Genomic DNA, 15,715 nt, shown 5'->3' with positions numbered 1-15,715 from the left:
TCTCAACCAATTGTTTTCTAAAGCTTATTTTTGTCTAGAGTTCACACCTAGAGTAAAAACCTCCAGGCTTCCATGAGTCAAAAAATATATATCATTAAAAAAGGAATTACAGGGGGCAGTTTGGAAAAACTTTTCCTGTGTGAATCGTTCTCTGGAATAACGCACTAATGGGGTAATAATTACATAACCAACTTCTCTAGTAATACTACTCCTGTTTGAATAGGGCTTAATCCCGTCCGAATAATCCACTGGAGAAACGGACTTGCTGGGGTAATAATTACATAACCAAAGTTCTATAGTAATACAAGTCCCGTAGTCAGGCCTTGAATCACTGATGTGAATCTCTATTGTCCCCTCTTCTTTAGGCAGTGCCGGGGAAAGCATTGACTCCATCAAAGATTACGAAGAGGACTTCTTCCAGAACTCTAGACTACTCAGGTGGGTGTCCTGACTCCCTACCATCTGTTTTCAATTGTTTTCTAATTGAATAGAAATGGAACTGCGCTGGAACGCGTTATCCTGACCTGTGTCCTTCTGTCCAACCCAGAGACGGCATGCTGAAGGCCCACCAGGTGACTACCAAGAACCTGAGTCTGGCCGTGTCCGACTGCTTCTGGAAGATGGTCAGGGAGTCAGTGGAACAGCAGGCGGACGCCTTCAAAGGTAAGCAGGCTGGTTAGGGCCCCAGAATAGTCCTCTGAGGTGTGTTCCCCAAAGGCTTATCGATTTAACCTAGGTAGAGACACAAAGGATATCAAGAATTAACCAACCCTGTGAGCAGAGAAGTGCGATATGTTGGAAGCTTGTGCAGCAGAGCTTTGTAAACAAAAGAGAAATGAAGTGATTATCAGGAATTTAGAGGTCCGGCCGACTTTCTGACAAAGGATGCAGTGATGAGTATCAAACCTGTCTCCTCTGATAACAGGAAGCATGATATTATACACTACATCCAAGGGTTATATTATACACTACATCCAAGGGTTATATTATACACTACATCCAAGGGTTATATTATACACTACATCCAAGGGTTATATTATACACTACATCCAAGGGTTATATTATACACTACATCCAAGGGTTATATTATACACTACATCCAAGGGTTATATTATACACTACATCCAAGGGTTATATTATACACTACATCCAAGGGTTATATTATACACTACATCCAAGGGTTATATTATACACTACATCCAAGGGTTATATTATACACTACATCCAAGGGTTATATTATACACTACATCCAAGGGTTATATTATACACTACATCCAAGGGTTATATTATACACTACATCCAAGGGTTATATTATACACTACATCCAAGGGTTTTATTATACACTACATCCTAGGGTTATATTATACACTACATCCAAGGGTTATATTATACACTACATCCAAGGGTTATATTATACACTACATCCAAGGGTTATATTATACACTACATCCAAGGGTTATATTATACACTACATCCAAGGGTTATATTATACACTACATCCAAGGGTTATATTATACACTACATCCAAGGGTTATATTATACACTACATCCAAGGGTTATATTATACACTACATCCAAGGGTTTTATTATACACTACATCCAAGGGTTATATTATACACTACATCCAAGGGTTTTAGAGAAGTGGCTGCTGCATTCTGATAAATGGTGTCACCATAATCAAGAGCTGGCAGGAAGGTTGCCTGGACAACCTGTTTCCTAATGTTTAGGGAGAGGCGCATGATCTATTTCTATAAAAGAAGCCTTCTTTAAATCTCAGCTTAACGAATTCATCCGTATGTTTTTTTTTTTAAACGTCACATTTTTGTAAATCCAAAATCCCAGATATTTATAGGCTGGAACCTGCTCGACGAGAGAACCATCCAATGCATAAATGTGTAAACCATCATTTAGTTTTTCCCGCATTAAGGACCAATTTTAAATCAACAAGGGCTTTCTGCAAGGCAACAAAATCAGATTGGAGCTCTAACATAGCCTGACACAGATTGTAATGAGGACAGATCCCCAAATCAACCCCTGCGGGAAACCTTTAGTAATATCGAGGTAACTTGGCACCATCAGAAAGCATACACATTGTGTCCTGTCTAGTTCCCAAACCACTTGCAAAAAACGCCTGGTCAAGGCCCATTTCAGACAACCTTTGAATGAGTAGGGGACGGTCGACAGTATAAAAGGCCTTGGATAGGTCTGTAAATATGGCAGCACAGTGATTCCTATGATCTAAGCTATTTAACACGTTTAAGACGAGCGTAGCTGCTGAAACGGTCCCGGTCTATAACCAGACTGTTGCACATGAAGAATATCATCTGAAGTTTAAAAAGTTCTTAGCTGCTGTACACTGGATTCTTGACATACTGTAGCTCACTCTAGTATATCTACTGCTGTACATATCATTCATAGTATATATTGTGTTAATTCATCCAGTGTATATACGTGTAGATAGCATTTGGATTGCTGTTAGTGCTATTTAGGTTAATTGGATTTGTTCAAGATTTCTTGTTATATTTGTAATTATTTGTGTACTTGTTTGACATTTTACTACCTCGTTAGGAGCTAGTAGCATAAGCATTCCACTGCACCCGCTATAACACCTGCTCCTTTCCTTCATGCTAGGCCATCTAGTCATCTACCTCCTCTTACATCCATGGCTGAGCACCACCACCCAGCTTCGTTAGCAAGTGATGCACACTTTTCCTCTCTGCTCGCTCCCACCTTCCCCTTCTTGTCCTCGCCCATCCTGCCACACTTCTCCCCTCGCCCGGCGCTGCTTCCAAGTGGCCATTATCCCAGACAGCCGGTGGTCCTCACTAACTGTAGCAGCAGGGACTAGATTTATGGCCCTGTGGCTGAGGTGTGTCCCTGTTGCTCTCCTTCCCATTGTGTGGCGTGTTGTTGATCTGCTGCACGTCAAAGCCCCTCCTCACAGGCACCGAGCCTGGCGCCGGACACCCTGGCCCAATAACCCGCCCACCCCGGGTGGGCTTTTGGATTGGGCTTTTGATTAAGAGCGTGTTCTCTAGCGAGTGATCTCAGCCACGGCGCCATCCCTACTGCCCCGGTGTTCGTGCGAACATAGGAGGTTCTATTTATCATCAAAGCAGGTAGTAGTGAAGCTGTCCTTATGCAAACTGCTTGTTAGTGACGTTTTCAATAGTTCTACTGGTTAAGTCATAACACCAACAGATGAGACATTCGGACAATAAAATGAGACCGTCTAACCAGCTAGCTCACCTGCTACTGTCTGGGGCAGCCTGACTGTCTAACCAACTAGCTCACCTGCTACTGTCTGGGTCAGCCTGACTGTCTAACCAGCTAGCTCACCTGCTACTGTCTGGGGCAGCCTGACTGTCTAACCAACTAGCTCACCTGCTACTGTCTGGGTCAGCCTGACTGTCTAACCAGCTAGCTCACCTGCTACTGTCTGGGGCAGCCTGACTGTCTAACCAACTAGCTCACCTGCTACTGTCTGGGGCAGCCTGACTGTCTAACCAACTAGCTCACCTGCTACTGTCTGGGGCAGCCTGACTGTCTAACCAACTAGCTCACCTGCTACTGTCTGGGGCAGCCTGACTGTCTAACCAACTAGCTCACCTGCTACTGTCTGGGGCAGCCTGACTGTCTAACCAGCTAGCTCACCTGCTACTGTCTGGGGGCAGCCTGACTGTCTAACCAACTAGCTCACCTGCTACTGTCTGGGGGCAGCCTGACTGTCTAACGAACTAGCTCACCTGCTACTGTCTGGGGCAGCCTGACTGTCTAACCAACTAGCTCACCTGCTACTGTCTGGGGCAGCCTGACTGTCTAACCAACTAGCTCACCTGCTACTGTCTGGGGGCAGCCTGACTGTCTAACCAACTAGCTCACCTGCTACTGTCTGGGGCAGCCTGACTGTCTAACCAACTAGCTCACCTGCTACTGTCTGGGGGCAGCCTGACTGTCTAACCAACTAGCTCACCTGCTACTGTCTGGGGCAGCCTGACTGTCTAACCAACTAGCTCACCTGCTACTGTCTGGGGCAGCCTGACTGTCTAACCAGCTAGCTCACCTGCTACTGTCTGGGGCAGCCTGACTGTCTAACCAACTAGCTCACCTGCTACTGTCTGGGGGCAGCCTGACTGTCTAACCAACTAGCTCACCTGCTACTGTCTGGGGCAGCCTGACTGTCTAACCAACTAGCTCACCTGCTACTGTCTGGGGGCAGCCTGACTCTCAACCCTGGCTTGGACCTTTAGCGATGGAGGCAAAAAACATAGTATTGATTCTCACTCACTTTTTGTATACCGTATATCCATTATAATGTCTCAGATTTATACCTCTGTAACTTATTCTGTGGCTTTTTAGTTAGTACATTCAATACAGTACAGAGCAGTTAAAGACGTATAAACAGACTCTCTATGAGAAACGATCTGTCCTCTCCTTCCTCAGCGTCCCGCTTCAACCTGGAAACTGAGTGGAAGAACAACTACCCCCGTCTGAGAGAGCTGGACAGGGTATGTCAAGTCAACAATATTGTCCTTCAACTGTCTACTGATTTTGAGAGCTGCCATATTGGAGTGCCAGATTCCATCCAATAATCACGAGTCTTCTGTTCCTCTTTTCCTCCCAGAATGAACTCTTCGAAAAAGCCAAGAACTAAATCTTGGACGAAGTCATTAGCTTGAGTCAAGTGACACCGAAACACTGGTTAGTATTTGCCCTGATGTTTCCCATTTAAATGATGTTTCATCACCTGCAGCTTATGTACATTATTATTGACTATTTATAGATTTTTTTAAAAAACATTTTATAATTTTTACATGGCCAACATCAACTGAGTGTTGAATGCTTCATATTCAAAGGCTGTTAAACTAAGTCTGAAATGCCCGTCAGCCAGCTATAGGAGCCTCCTGTAGCTCAGTTGGTAGAGCATGGCGCTTGCAACGCCAGGGTTGTGGGTTCTATTCCCACGGGGGGCCAGTATGAAAAATGTATGCACTCACTAACTGTAAGTCGCTCTGGATAAGAGCGTCTGCTAAATGACTCAAATGTCAATGTAATGTTGTAGAAGCTGTGGTGGGTGTGGGTGTGTTTATGATAAATTAGTCTTTACAGAAGCCCATGGGGATTGAGCTGGGGTTTGTCCCATTGTCACAGAGCCCTGTTCAGATAAAGAGCCTTGCTTTAGTGAACAAGCTGCTGGGCTTTCATGGCTATGCGGACCAAATGACACCCTTTGTAGGGAGCAGGGCACCATTTGGGTCGCAGCCATTGGGACTCTACAGTAAAGTTCAGTCTGAATAGTAAGGGTTTATCTCCTTTGCCAAACAGGATATTTTCCGTCCCTTCATAAAACCTGATATATGAAAGATCTGGCCAAGTCAAAGGACATATCACAACCACTTTCTGCCCTATTGCTTTCAGCTATCATGCCTGTTCAGATAAGTTGTAAATGTGGAGAGGACATAACCAAAGGAAGCAACTTGAGGCTTTTTATTTGTGGGTTTATATTTATTTATTGAGATAGGACCGTGAAGAGAAGACAGGAGAGGTACAGGAGGGCACTGGGTTGGATTCGAACCCATGCCGACTCTGGTGTAGGTTATGTGTGCGCCGGGGTTTGAGGAACTAACCGCTGAACCACACAGGCCACTACTTTAGACTGTTAATGTACACTCACACAGTGTCGTCTCAAACTGGTGTCCAACCAAGAAGTGCTTGTTTTCCTATCTTAACTCTGTAGGGAGGCCATCCTGCAGAAGAAGCTGTGGGAGCGTGTGTCCACCCACGTCATCGAGAACATCTACCTGCCTGCAGCCCAGACCATGAACTCTGGTACCTTCAACACCACCGTGGACATCAAGCTCAAACAGTGGACGGACAAGCAGCTGCCTCACAAAGCATTAGAGGTAGAGTTCCACTGCTGCTGCCTCAATAGCTCTCTAAACCTCTTCTCGCTAACCGTGGACATAAATGTCATTAGGAGATGTTGGTGTCATGTCAGGACTAAGTCAAGAGATTATTTTGATAATTGAAGATGAATGGATTTACTGTGCCAGTCAAATTTGCGTGTTCTGGTTGGTATGACAGGAGTGGTATACGGGTATTGTAGGTTTGTCAGTGTTGTCTGTAGCTGGCCATGGTGTTGAGTTGATAGAAGGCCCTCTGTCCTCTGTTCCCTCCCAGGTTGCCTGGGAGACTCTGCAGGAGGAGTTTGCCCGCTTCATGGCTGAGTACAGAGGGAAGGACCAGGACGACATCTTTGACAAGCTGAAGGAGGCGGTGAAGGACGAGAGCATCAAGAGGCACAAGTGGAACGAGACAGCCATGGACAGCCTGGTACAAACACACAATGAGCTTAGGTGGTTGCCGTGGCAATGGGCGCCGTGAATTTTAGAGAACATTTTAGAGGTTCGTGTCTTGGCAGTGTAGAGAAATGTTTACGTTTTTAAGACAATTTCCTGCAATTCTACACATTTCTCCATGGAGCTGAAATACATTTTTGCAGTTTTATGCATTTTGCCATGGCTAATGGCTAATGCAGTGTTCTTTCGCTCAAACATAATAACAAATCAATAATGCTAAATTCATTGTTTTTCGAATTTTCGATTCTCCCTGATTGTCTAGGTTTTATTTTGGTGCTTGTTAGTTCTCAAAGATGATATTATAAAATAATATATAGGTCCATTATCTTTTCTACGTACTTTATATACGGTTTTAGTCTTTTTATTTAACACTGAAAGTGTTTTTCCATCCCCAAAAATTTATAAATACAAAAATGATGTGTGTATGTATGTACACTACATGACCAAAAGTATGTGGACACGTGCTCGTCGAACATCTCATTCCAAAATCATGGGCATGAATATAGAGTTGGTCCCCTCTTTGCTGCTATAACAGCCTTCACTCTTCTGGGAAGGCTTTCCACTAGATGTTGGAACATTGCTGCGGGGACTTGCTTCCATTCAGCCACAAGAGCATTAGTCAGGTCGGGTACTGATGTCGGGCGATTAGGCCTGGCTCGCAATCGGTGTTCCAATTCAACCCAAAGGTGTTCAATGGGGTTGAGGTCAGGGCTCTGTGCAGGCCAGTCATGTTCTTCAACACTGATCTCGACAAACCATTTCTGTATGGACCTTGCTTTGTGCACAGGGGTATTGTCATGCTGAAACAGGAAAGGACCTTCCCAAAACTGTTGCCAGAAAGTTGGAAGCACAGAATCGTCTGAAATGTTATTGTATGCTGTAGTGTTACGATTTCCCTTCAATGGAACTAAGGGGCCTAGCCCGAACCATAAAAAACAGCCCCAGACCATTATTCCTCCTCCACCAAACCTTACATTTGGTACTATGCATTGGGGCAGGTAGCGTTCTCCTGGCATCCGCCAAACCCAGATTCGTCCGTCGGACTGCCAGATGGTGAAGGCTGATTCATCACTCCAGAGAACGCATTTCCACTGCTCCAGAGTCCAATGGCGGCGAGCTTTAAACCTCTCCAGCCGACTCTTGGCATTGCACTTGGTGTTCTTAGGCTTGTGTGCGGCTGCTCGGCCATGGAAACCCATTTCATGAAGCTCCAGACAAATAGTTATTGCGCTGACGTTGTTTCCAGAGGCAGTTTGGAACTCGGTAGTGAGTGTTGCAACCGAGGACAACATTTTTTATGCGCTATGTGTGTGGCTTACCACTTCCCAGCTGAGACGACGTTGCTCCTAGACGTTTCCACTTCACAATAACAGCACTTACAGTTGACCGGGCCAGAAATTTGACAAATTGACTAGTTGGAAAGGTGGAATCCTATGACGGTGCCACATTGGAAGTCACTGAGCTCTTCAGTATGGCCATTCTACTGCCAATGTTTGTCTATGGAGATTGCATGGCTGTGTGCTCGATTTTATACACCTGTCAGCAACGGGTGTGGCTGAAATTGCCAAATCCACTAATTTTGAAGGGGTGTCCACATTCTGTGTATGTGTATACAGTGCATTCGGGAAGTGTTGTTTTTTTCCGCTGACATGAACTGTCAGCTGTGGGACCTTATATAGACAGGTGTGTGCCTTTCCAAATCATGTTCAATGAATTTAATTTACCACAGGTGGACTCCAATCAAGTTATAGAAACATCTCATTGATCATTGGAAACAGAATGCACCTGAGCTCAATTTCAAGTCTCATAGCAAAGGGTCTGAATACTTATGTAAATGTGATATTTCAGTTTTTTTGTTTATAATAAATTAGTAAAATGTTCTATAAACCTGGTTTTGCTTTGTCATTATGGGGTATTGTGTTTAGATTGAGGAAAAAAACTATTGAATCCATTTTAGAATAAGGGTGTAACGTAACTAAATGTGGAAAAAGTAAAGGGGTCTGAGTACTTTCCAAATGCCAAATTCCAAATGCTGAGTACTTTCCAAATGCAAATGGAGAGGTTTTTAATTATATTTTTTATTCAATGTTTTTAATTTTAATATTTTATTTATATATATATATATATATATATATATATATATATATATATATATATATATATATATATATATATATATATATATATATATATATATATATATATATATATATATATATAGTACCAGTCAAAGATTTGGACACACCTACTCATTCCAGGGTTTTTCTTTGTTTTTTCTACATTGTATGTGAAGACATCAAAACTATGAAATATCACATATGGAATCATGTAGTAACCAAAAAAGTGTTAAACAAATCAAAATATATTTTATATTTGAGATAATTCAAATAGCCACCCTTTGCCTTGATGACAGCTTTGCACACGCTTCTACAATGTAGAAAATATTAAAAATAAAGATAAACCCTTGAATGAGTAGGTGTGTCCAAACTTTTGTCTGGGATATATTTTTTACGCTGTTGGGTGACCGGAAAAAATGCCCATGGATTAAAAAAATCCCTGCACACACACGCGCCCGTGTACACACATACATGCGCATGTACACACACAAACACACACACACACACACACACACACACACACACACACACTCTCATATTCAACCACATATACAGCAGGCAAACGTTGGTATACATTCAGATTTCCTGTCTTGCCATGCCTTATGGGTAATGTAGTTTCTCCTGTCTGTGTATGTTGTCAGAGGGTGATCCAGCACAATACTCTGGAGGACCGCTCCATCACAGACAAGCCCCAGTGGGACGCAGCCATCCAGTTCATGGAGGAGACCCTGCAGGCACGCCTCAAAGACAGTAGGTTATACACCCCCACCTTTACCATAACTTATCCCCTGTTCTATCAAATGCTTTATTTACCTCACCAGCTTTCTGGGTTATGGTCGGATATGTCAGACATTAAAATGTCTCTCCACCTCCTCTCTCTGCTCTGTCTCTCTTACTACCACTATCTCTGTCTGTCTTCCCATCTTCTCTTCACACTTCCCTTCATCACTCCTCTCGCTCTCTCTAGCTGACTCTGTGATAAATGACATGGCGGGTCCTGACTGGAAACAGCGCTGGATGAGCTGGACGAACCGCTCGCCCGAACAGCACATCCGCAACGAAACCAAAAAGGAGCTGGAGCGCCTGCTGAAACTACATGAGGACCACACAGCCTACCTGGCCAATGACGAGGTCACCACCGTCCGCAAGAACCTGGAGGGCCGAGGGGTAGATGTAGAGCCTGTCCTGGTAAGAACCTGGAGGTGTGAGGGGTGGAGGTGGAGCCTGTCCCGGTAAGACCCTGGAGGGGTGAGGGGTGGAGGTGGAGCCTGTCCTGGTAAGAACCTGGAGGGCTGAGGGCTGGATGTAGAGCCTGTCCTGGTAAGACCCTGGAGGGCTGAGGGGTGGATGTAGACCCTGTCCTGGTAAGACCCTGGAGGGCTGAGGGGTGGATGTAGAGCCTGTCCTGGTAAGAACCTCGAGGGGTGGAGGTGGAGCCGGAGCCTGTTCTGTTCTGGTAAGAACCAGGGGCCTCATTTATCAACCGTGCATACATTTCTTACTAAATTCTAGCATACGTGGAGACGCACACAACATATGCGCATGTTTGCATAAATAAATTAGAGCCATATATTTGTGCGGTCGTGAACGAGCACTACAACCCCGCCTGGAAAATGCCCTCCATTCACCTTTTTATGGTAACACAAACACCCTTATTTGCTGTATGATTTGAAGATGTTGGAACTGGGCCATGATAGTTCCTAAAAGAAAGCGCAATGGCAAATTTGATCACATTTCTGTAGAGGTGTTGCAGAATGTTGCAGTGACTTCTCCAAACTAAAAATGCATGGCGCCTAAACACTCGCAACGCATTCTGCAAGATTACCGGCCCATTCTATTAGTGGTGTAGTGGGAATAATTTAAACCAGTTATGTCCGAAAAGGAGAGACGTCCTGCAATATGATTATGATTTAGACCTATAGTATTTACTAAAAGTAAAATGAACATATTAGGCGACATGCTGCTATGTGATCTCCTTACCAACGGCAAATGTATCTGTTTTATCATTAGGCCTACGTTTTAATGTTTTTAATAGCCTACCATTATTACAGTTCCTGTGCATCAAACACCTCCCATTTCCCCCAAACAAACTATAAGCCAATTTGCTTGCAATACAGTTGATCAACCTTCTAAAAGTTGTGCGCACCTATGGTTTGAGATTTGCGTGAAGATACACACGCTTTTCCGTCAAGTTCAAAATGGATAAATACCAACCTTTGCAGGTAGACTGGCGCACGCAACATTTACTATTTTTTTGTTCTCACACACCTTTGATAAATGAAGGGGGCAATCACAGTAACATCTCTACCTCTCTCTCTCTACCTCTCTCTCGCTCTCTCTTGTTGTATCGTTATACCTCTCTCTACCTCTCTCTCTCTACCTCTCTCTCTCTACCTCTCTCTCTCTCTACCTCTCTCTCTCTCTTGTTGTATCGTTATACCGCTCTACCTCTCTCTCTCTAATTCTCTCTCTCTTTCTCTCTCTTGTTGTATCGTTATACCTCTCTCTACCTCTCTCTCTCTCTCTCTCTCTCTCTCTCTCTACCTCTCTCTCTCTACTTCTCTCTCTACTTCTCTCTCTCTACCTCTCTCTCTCTCTCTCTCTCTCTCTCTCTCTCTTGTTGTATCGTTATACCTCTCTCTACCTCTCTCTCTCTACTTCTCTCTCTCTCTCTCTCTCTTGTTGTATCGTTATACCTCTCTCTACCTCTCTCTCTCTACTTCTCTCTCTCTCTCTCTTGTTGTATCGTTATACCTCTCTCTACCTCTCTCTCTCTCTCTCTCTCTCTCTCTCGTTGTATCGTTCTACCTCTCTCTCTACCTCTCTCTCTCTACCTCTCTCTCTCTCGTTGTATCGTTCTACCTCTCTCTCTCTACCTCTCTCTCTCTCTCTTGTTGTATGGTTATACCTCTCTCTACCTCTCTCTCTCTACTTCTCTCTCTCTCTCTCTTTGTAACATAACCACACCTGTAGGGTCAAGATAAAGTAGAGAGGGCATGCCCTCTACTAAGATGTTGTTGTGACATGAGCTATACATTTATAGTTGAAGTCGGAAGTTTACATACACTTAGGTTGGAGTCATTAAAACTCGTTTTTCAACCACGCCACAAATTTCTTGTTAACATGGCAAGTCGGTTAGGACATCTAATTTGTGCATGACACAAGTAATATTTCCAACAATTGTTTACAGACAGATTATTTCACTTAAAATTCACTGTAACACAATTCCAGTGGGTCAGAAGTTTACATACACTAAGTTGACTGTGCCTTTAAACAGCTTGGAAAATTCCAGAAAATGATGTCATGGCTTTAGAAGCTTCTGATAGGCTAATTGACATGATTTTAGTCAATTGGAGGTGTACCTGTGGATGTATTTCAAGGCCTACCTTCAAACTCAGTGCCTCTTTGCTTAACATCATGGGAAAATCTAAAGAAATCAGCCAAGACCTCAGAAAAAAAATTGTAGACCTCCACAAGTCTGGTTCATCCTTGGGAGCAATTTTCAAACGCCTGAAGGTATCATGTTCATCTGTACAAACAATAGTACGCAAGTATAAACACCATGGGACCACGCAGCCGTCATACCGCTCAGGAAGGAGACGCGTTCTGTCTCCTAGAGATTAACGTACTCTGGAGGACACAGGTACAAAAGTATCTATATCCACATTAAAACGAGTCCTATATCGACATTACCTGAAAGGCCGCTCAGCAAGGAAGAAGCCACTGCTCCAAAACAGCCATAAAAAAGCCAGACTACGGTTTGCAACTGCACATGGGGACAAAGATTGTACTTTTTGGAGAAATGTCCTCTGGTCTGATGAAACAAAAATAGAACTGTTTGGCCATAATAACCATCGTTATGTTTGGAGGAAAAAGGAGGGCGCTTGCAAGCCGAAGAACACCATCCCAACCATGAAGCACGGGGGTGGGAGCATCATGCTGTGGGGGTGCTTTGCTGCAGGAGGGACTGGTGCACTTCACAAAATAGATGGCATCATGAGGAAGGAAAATGATGTGGATATATTGAAGCAACATCTCAAGACATCAGTCAGGAAGTTAAAGCTTGGTCGCAAATGGGTCTTGCAAATGGACAATGGCCCCAGGCATACTTCCAAAGTTGTGGCAAAATGGCTTAAGGACAACAAAGTCAAGGTATTGGAGTGGCCATCAGAAAGCCCTGACCTCAATCCTATAGAAAATTTGTGGGCAGAACTGAAAAAGCGTGTGCGAGCAAGGAGGCCTACAAACCTGACTCAGTTACACCAGCTCTGTCAGGAGGAATGGGCCAAAATTCACCCAACTTATTGTGGGAAGCTTGTGGAAGGCTACCGACACGTTTGACCCAAGTTAAACAATTTAAAGGCAATGCTACCAAATACTAATTGAGTACATGCAAACTTCTGACCCACTGGGAATGTGATGAAAGAAATAAAAGCTGAAATAAATCATTCTCTCTACTATTATTCTGACATTTCACATTCTTAAAATAAAGTGGTGATCATAACTGACCTAAGACAGGGAATGTTTACTAGGATTAAATGTCAGGAATTGTGAAAAACTGAGTTTAAATGTATTTGGCTAAGGTGTATGTAAACTTCCGACATCAACTGTATGTATTCTGTGTTTTGACCCTTTCTTCAGACTAGGGATGGGCATTGAATTTTTTTTGACTGTTCGAGTAATAACATTATTTTTTTTCACAAAAACAATGATTGAATATGTGCCATTTATCTACAAATATATGCCAACAGTGCACAACAACGCCTAATTTATCATAACCGGTACAGATAACAAATCTCAAATGCCCATATATATTCAGTCAATAAAAAACAATTGTCATTTAATATTAATGTATTGATACCGTAATATCAACTGGTTATATTATATCGTTGAACAAGTTGTTCAGAAAGGCAGTAACCTCAGCAGTGGTGCTTGCTTGTAGAAGCCTATTGCTGTGCAATGGCTTAGCCTTATTTAGTTAATTTAGCAGACAAGGAACTCTTATTTCCAGAGCCCTTATCACAATCAAGTAGGGTTGTCTCGGTCAACCGAGAGTCGTTTGTTTAAATATGTATTTTGCCATATAGACACATCCAAATGAGTAGAGGGAGTCTGACTGCAATTAATTTGATTGTGCTCAGACGTGCTGTGCTGTAAAAAAAAAAAAAAGACAGCAAGTGACTGCGTGACTAGCACCCATTGTCTCTCTCTCCTCCCTGATGCAGTGACCACTACAGAACTTCAACAGTGTTTATCGCGCTGTCCATGCTACTGAAGCTGCAACATAATTACAGCCATTTCTGACTGAAAAGTTCTGTTACCGAAATCCCTCATTTGTTTAGGAAAAGCATTCCCTATTCCCTCAACCCATGCTCTCTTTACCTGACATGTATGCTTCACATGCACGTGACCAATAGGGGCTGACCTATAGCATATCATAATCACATCAATAAATTGGTTATAACAAGCTCCGACCACTGTAACACATGTGACAGCAAAATGGATGCAGAGGACATGACAAATAAACTCGCAACGGGGGAATCTTTACTGGTTACTCAGGAGGTAAAGGGGAAGTCAGATGTGTGGAATAAATTTGACTAGTTGTGGAAAATACTGGAGTACTTTATTTTTTAATGATCAATGTTTTACTTAACACTTATTTTTCTTAAAACTGCATTGTTGGTTAAGGGCTTGTAAGTAAGCATTTCACTGTAAGGTCTACACCTGTTGTATTCGGCGCATGTGACAAGTAAAATTTGATTTGAGATCAAGACCAAGAATGTAAGGAGCATGCACTGCGTGCATATTGTGTGTGCCAAACGGGTACTGTTAGATTACAATATAATTTTTCTGACCGTTTGGAACAACGTAAACAACACTAAGTAAATTATAAGCGTTTTTTTTGTGTGTTCTTTTTAAAGCCTTTATTACAGCAAAGACTAAAAACAGTCGCATTCATTCGTGATAAAGTGATTTATTTGCAATGAAGTGGTTTATTTATTGTTTACGCTAATTATTGAAGGGTCGCTTTATTTTATTTTTTAAAATTAAAATGCTTGATTTCATTTCAAATCATGAATGAATCATATGCAATGTGATGACATGAACAAATGAATGATTGATTGATACAGTAGCCTATATAAGTATTGAAATATAGGCCTAAGTAAGTAACAGTATTAAGACTAAACAGGATGCGCTCTTAGGCCTACAGCTCGATGGTGGTTCTACAAGGCTGCTATAGGCTACTAAGCCTGCTAATGATAACGATATTACTTATTATTATAATAATGATGATGATAATAGTAATAATAATAGTAATAACAATAATAAGGAGATCAAGAAAAAGGAGGGTTATTATTACTATAGATATTATTTGTCTGACCATTTGGAACAGTGTAAACAACAGTAAATAAATGATAAGTAATACCAGAGACTGTTCTAACGAGAGAAAAAAAAGTGTACAGCCTTTATTACAGCATAGCAAATATTAAAAACAGCCGAATTTGTGAAATTGTTTATCAGACATGTTGTGGTTGCGTGAGGCTTGGTGCTCACGGAATCAGTAGGCTATTAAACAAACAGTCAAACAGAAGCATGATCTGTCTTATTTCTGTAGATATACAGTACCAGTCAGAAGTTTGGACACACCTACTCATTCCAGGGTTTATCTTTATTTTTACTATTTTCTACATTGTAGAATAATAGTGAAGACATGTGTGTGTGTTGCACCATTGTTCTTACGTATTATAACCATAATATAACCATATACAATTTCAGTAGCACATGTCTTAGACTGATGGACTGTGCCATCGCAATGGTTGAGTCCACTCAGACAGGTACGAATCAGACAGGTGTCTTATACACCACGGGGGAAAAAAACTTGCTACTGCTCAACTAAAGAAATCTCGGTTGACCAACAGCCTATCGACCAAACAATCGACCAGTCGACTAAATGGGGTCAGGGGTCCTACAGTCAAGACACCTATTATAGAGCAAAAAACATTTTGTAATATAACAGAATAAAATAGAACCAAATGTTTTCCCAAATTAAAAACGTTGCCAGTGCGAAGTGATGCGCTTCTGGAACAGTTATTCTCAGTGACCATTTGAAACAGGGCTTAGTTTGGCGCGTTGAAAATAAACTTTTTCAAGGTTATAAACCAACATCGGTCTTCTTTTTGCTAAAGGCCTACAGACGTTCGTTTTAGTTTATTCTGCATGTTCTTTGGAACTTTCTAA

At 42.4% G+C, this 15,715-nt stretch overlaps 1 pseudogene across 1 annotated transcript in view; it reads left to right on the top strand.

The window, feature by feature from the left end:
* The window catches only part of LOC311114645 (dynamin-like GTPase OPA1, mitochondrial), a 65,857-nt pseudogene that overhangs the window by 25,401 nt on the left and 24,741 nt on the right, over nucleotides 1–15,715 (top strand). Inside the window, exons 18-25 of the transcript in view lie at nucleotides 366–438; nucleotides 548–663; nucleotides 4,444–4,508; nucleotides 4,625–4,705; nucleotides 5,742–5,903; nucleotides 6,181–6,333; nucleotides 9,118–9,226; nucleotides 9,444–9,664. The product of the transcript in view is annotated as a dynamin-like GTPase OPA1, mitochondrial (transcript). The remainder of the gene's footprint in view (nucleotides 1–365; nucleotides 439–547; nucleotides 664–4,443; nucleotides 4,509–4,624; nucleotides 4,706–5,741; nucleotides 5,904–6,180; nucleotides 6,334–9,117; nucleotides 9,227–9,443; nucleotides 9,665–15,715) is intronic.

Source organism: Coregonus lavaretus, assembly GCF_964263955.1.
Source record: "Coregonus lavaretus genome assembly, contig: HAP1_SCAFFOLD_403, whole genome shotgun sequence".
Lineage (NCBI taxonomy): Eukaryota > Metazoa > Chordata > Actinopteri > Salmoniformes > Salmonidae > Coregonus > Coregonus lavaretus.
This window is presented reverse-complemented; position numbering and strand designations above follow the sequence as displayed.